Source organism: Macaca fascicularis, chromosome 1, assembly GCF_037993035.2.
Source record: "Macaca fascicularis isolate 582-1 chromosome 1, T2T-MFA8v1.1".
NCBI classification, from domain to species: Eukaryota; Metazoa; Chordata; class Mammalia; order Primates; family Cercopithecidae; genus Macaca; species Macaca fascicularis.
Genome location: NC_088375.1, coordinates 43,751,173 through 43,756,899, shown reverse-complemented (window position 1 = coordinate 43,756,899; position 5,727 = coordinate 43,751,173).

Sequence of the window (5,727 nt, the reverse complement as noted above, 5' to 3'; positions counted from 1 at the left end):
AAGGCACACCAAAAACAGGAAGAGAAGCTCTAGTGACAAATTCTAACATTGTTCCAGCTGGGAAAGGAGAAATATTTAATACTCTATATCCAAAATTATAATGCAAGACAAAAAAAGGGTAGATCTGGCACGCAATTGTGAGAAACACGCTCACCCGTTCAAACCCAAAGAATGGACTTAGAGGCACAGAGAACAGTGAAAGTGAGACTTTTAATATCTGTCTTGCAATATCGGGTGTTTGGTAGGCAGGCAAATCCAGGGCAGTCACAACAGGTAATTTATGGTCACAACAGGTAATTTATCTCCTAGCATGAAAGTCCCTTCCCCAGTTCCTCATTGGTTGAGTACTATGGGGTTACAATCTTCCCAGACGTCTCCTAAGTTTCATTATCCCCCTTATAAAGTTATACCCCAGCCTCCTTCCATGCTTAAATTTCAATTTCCGAATAACAAAACTTTTTCCCCTTTTATGGGCTGATCCCTCCTCTACATTCTGTTCACTTATTGTGACCTTCTAGTTGCATGACCCATGTGGTTTGTTACATTTGCAGGCTGGCTGCCAGTACTTAGATTTATCATGCCTTGAAAATGGACCATTTAAAATGTTTTCTCACACCATCACGCATAGCACTTTTTTAATGGAATGTTCTTATTATGACTAGTGCATAGAATTGCCATGAAATTTTGCTTATTGATATCATACTTAGCAACTGTGATAAACTTTCTTATTAATTCTAGTTTGTATATTCTTCTGGTTTTCTATGCTGACTATTGTATCACCTGTGAATAATAACAGGTGATATGTCTGTCTTTTGTTTTCTTTATAATCCTTATACAGTTTTTTTTTCCCTTTAATTGCCGTCTTAAGCTGGATAGAACTTACAGTACAATGTTAAATAGAAGTGATAATAGTGGCATTTTTGACATGTTCCTGAATTTGAAAGGAATGCTTGTAATGTTTCACTACTGAATATAATATTTGCTGAACTTTTTGTTCATATACACTTTAGGTTTAAGAAATGATATGGTTAAGCTTTGTGACCCCACCCAAATCTCATCTTGAAATATAATCCCCATAATCTCCACATGTCAAGGGACAGACCAGGTGGAGATAATTGGATCATGGGGGCAGTGTCTTTCATGCTGTTATCATGATAGTGAGTGAGTTATCATGAGAGCTGATGGTTTTACAAGTGTTTAGTAGTTCCTCCTGCATTCATTTCTCTTTCCTGCTGCCTTGAGAAGAAAGTACCTGCCTCCTTTTCACCTTCTGTCATGATTGTAAGTTTCCTGAGGCCTCCCCGGCAATGTGGAACTATGAGTCAAACCTCTTTTCTTTATAAATTACTCAGTCTTAGATAGTATCTTTATAGCACTGTGAAAATGGACTAATACAGTTAATTGGTATCATGGAGAGTGGGGTACTGCTATAAATATACCTAAAAATGTGGAAGCGACTTTGGAACTAGATAACAGGCAGAGGTTGGAACAGTTTGGAGGGCTCAGAAGAAGTTAGGAAAATGTGGGAAAGTTTGGAACTTCCTAGAGACTTGTTGAATGGCTATGAATAAAATCCTGATAGTGATATGGTCAATGAAATCCAGGCTCAGGTGGTCTCAGATGGAGATGAGGAACTTCTTGGGAACTGGAGTAAAGGTCACCCTTACTATATTTTAGCAAAGAGACTGGTGGCATTTTGCCCTGCCCTAGAGATCTGTGGAACTTCTATCTTGAGAGAGATGATTTAGGGCATCTGGAAGAAGAAATTTCTAAGCAGCAGTGTTCAAGAGGTGACAGAGTGTAAAAGTTAGGAAAATTTGCAGCCTGATCATGTCGTAGAAAAGAAAAGCTATTTTCTAAGGAGAATTCAAGCTGGCAGCAGAAATTTGCATAAGTAACCAGGAGTCACAGGCCTAGAGGCCTAGTAGGGAAAAATGGTTTTGTAGGCCAGGCCCAGAGCACCCTGCTTTGTGCAGCCTCAGGACTTGGTGCCCTGCGCCCAAGCTTGGTGGCCGGCTCCAGCTGTGGCTAAAAGGGGCCAACATAAAGCTCAGGCCATTGCTTCAGGGGGTGCAAGCCCCAAGCCTTGACAGCTTCCATGTGGTGTTGGGCCTGCCAGTGCCCAGAAGTCAAGAATTAAGGTTTTGGGACCTCTATCTAGATTTCAGAGGATGTATGGAAATTCCTAAACGACCAGGCTAAGTTTGCTGCAGGAGTGGAGCCCTCATGGAGAACCTCTGTTAGTGTTACCAGTGGAGGGTCTTGACAACACGTTTTCCAGGTCCTAGGCATTTTGAACAAAGAATTGAACAAAATGCACAAAGTAACAAAGAAGTGAAACACAGGAATGAAACAGGCAAAACAGGAATTTACCAAAGCGAGAAAGTACTCCACAGGATGAGAATGGGCCTGATCAAGCAGTTCAAGGACCCAGTTACAAAGTTTTCTGGGCTTTAAGTACTCTGAGGCTCCTGTTGGCATCCCCCTATCTGGATGAAGGATTTGGTCTGTGGCTAATTAAAGGCTGAGATGAATTTCACCTGGGGCCAGTCCAAGGCACTTTCCCTTTCCATCTGAGATGTGGAAGGGGAGAGTTGTAGGGAGAGTAGCCTTTGATCCTTTGTTACTCAGGTGTGGGGAGAGGGGTTTTTCCTTTTGGTTTAGCCTTGGGAAGTTTGTGTTAATTGGCCTTAGGTTCCCTGCCCCCAGACCCAGGTGTTTTCCATTTGATCCAGCTGTGGGAAGTCAGCGCAAATTGGAATGAGATCCCTGCCCTCGATCTTGGTGTTTTTCCTTGATTCAGCAAGTATTGGCCTTAAGTTCCCTTCCTTCAGACCCTATTCTCCTGCCTCACTAGGGCAGTGCAGAAGGGAAATGTGGGGTCAGAACCCCCACACAGAGGCCCCTCTGGGGCACTGCCAAGTGGAGCTGTGAGAAGAGGGCCACTGTTCTCCAGACCCCAGAATGGTAGATCCACAAACAGCTTGCACTCTGTGCCTGGAAAAGCCGCAGACACTCAACGCCAGCTGGTGAAAGCAGCGGGAAGTGGAGCTGTGCCCTGCAAAGCCACAGGGTGGAGCTGCTCAAGGCTGTAGAAGCCCATCTCTTGCATCAGCGTGACCTGGACGTGAGACATGGAGTCAAAATGGATCATATTGGAACTTTAAGATTTAATGACTGCCCAGACGGATTTCGGACTTCAATGGGACTTGCAGCCCCTTTGTTTTGGCTGATTTCTCCCATTTGGAACGGTAGCATTTACCCAATGCCTGTACCCCCGTTGTATTTAGGAAGTAACTAACTTGCTTTTGATTTTACAGGCTCCTACATAGAAAGCACTTGCCTTGTCTCAGATAAGACTTTGGACTTGTACTTTTGGGTTAATGCTGGAATGAATTAAGACTTTGGGGGACTGTTGAGATGGCATGATTGATTTTTGAAATGTGAAAGGGACATGAAATTTGGGAGGGGCCAGGAGCGGAATGATATGGTTTGGCTTTGTATTCCCACCCAAATCTCATCTTGATTATAATCCCCATAATCCCCACTTGTCAAGGGAGAGACCAGGTGGAAATCATTGAATCATGGGGAGGGGTTTCCCCCATGCTGCTCTCGTGATAGTGAGTTCTCACGAGATCTGCTGATTTTATAAGTGTTTGGTATTTCCTCCTGCTTTCATGTCTCTCTTCTGCCGCTTGTGAAGAAGCTGCTTGTCTCCCTTTCGCCTCCGTCATGATTTCAAGTTTCCCGAGGCTTCCCCAACCATGTGGAACTGTAAGTACATTAAACCTCTTTCCTTTATAAATTACCCACTCTCAGGTAGTATTTTTATAGCAGTGTGAAAATGGACTAATACAAGAAAGTTCTTCTCTATTTATGAAATTCTCTATATTGGAGTGATTTTTTAAGGTGTACTTTCAAGAAGAATATCAAAATTATAGTAAGCCTTTATTTACGTTTTCTAAGTTTGTGTTTATTAGAAGCAGAGCACAGTTAATAATTCACATTCAGTAATAGTTTACAGTTTATGAAAATTCTTATATTTGCTGTGTATTTGAACTATACAATAACCATTTGAGGTAGGAAAAGGCGTGGTAGAATTTGCTACTTGCTTTCTCTCTTTTTTCCATAATCATTACTTTTTTAAGCTGGAACATGGTCAAAGTAAAGATACGCTTCTCTTTGCGGTGAGTGTGGCTATGGTACTTTGTTCTGGTCAATGGGATAGACGTTGAAGCGTCATGTAGCATTTGCACAAAGATCTTTAAGAGGTTGTTCATGTGTACTCTTTGATACTTCAATTTTTCATCTACTTTGCTGCTTGTAACATGGATAATATCATCTTGGGCCATGAGCATAAGAACTCCCCATAGTAGAATGTCACAGCAATGAGCTTCAAAGAGCTGGTTCCCTGAGGACTCTGTGGAAGAGAGTAACTGTGCCAGGTCATTTATGCAGTTTTACATGAGAGAAAGAAAATTTTCTATCCTGTTTAAGCTATTTTTACTTGTACTTTCTCATTTTTGCTTATTTTTTTTCAAAAACTAGAACTATGAAAATATATGGACTATAAATCACAAATATATGTGGTGTATATATTAACACATAATTTATGTGACTACCTTGTTGGGTAGATTTACACTTAAAGACACAAATATTTTATATACTTATGAACATAAATTAAAAAGTCCTAAATATAAAAGCAAATTAAAACAATTGAATATTGTATATTGAGTAAGTGGTATAACCAAACCGGGAAAGGATATTTCAGATGACTTCGTAGCACAGCAATGTGTTTGTGGATACACTGTGTGATATACTCTGAGAACAAAAATAAGTGCACGGGTATCTTAAAACGTATTCAATAATCAGCTGGGTGCAGTGGCACACGCCTGTAATCCCACCACTTTAGGAGGCCAAGATGGGCAGATCACTTGAGGCCAGGTGTTTGAGACAACTTTGGCCAACATGGTGAAACCCTGTCTCTACTAAAAATACAAAAATTAGTCGGGTGTGCTGGTGCATGTCTGTAATCCCAGCTACTCAGGAGGCTGAGGCACTAGAATTGCTTGAACCCAGGAGGCCAAGGTTGCAGTGAGCCGAAATCATGCCACTGTACTCCAGCCTGGGTGATAGACTGAGACTCTGTCTCAAAAAAAAAAAAAAAAAAAAAAAAATTCAATAATCTATTGGTGGTGGTGTTGGTATTGTCATAGATGGGGGTGTATGTAATTGTGGGATAGACTTAATGGGTTATATATTTTGGTATTGATTAGAATGAGAATTTTTCTTTCAATGGAAGAATAAAACATAAGATTTAAGTGAAATACCTTGTAGTCCTAACTTGACTGGAGTTAAAAATATAAATTCATGATGTGCTTTATGTTAAATAGAAGTGTCATGTAGTTCTGTTCACTGAAAAGTCCTGAAAGAGTAAGTAACAGTGATGTTAAATACCTCTAGTGCTAAAAGTCTTCTAAATTTACTTTTCCTTTAAAAGATACCCAAGTTTCTTGAAAAATGGCTGATTTCAGCTCTGGGGCAGAAAATGTACAAGATAAGATGTCTCATGACTTGGGAAGGCAAGATAGTACTACTATCAAATACTACTAGGGTCATATCAAAAAGGAGCCCAAACTGACCTGAAGATGGTACATCTGGCCAAAATGGTACAATCTATCAATAGAATTATAGTTGCAATATAGTAAAGCACATAAAATGTTTATG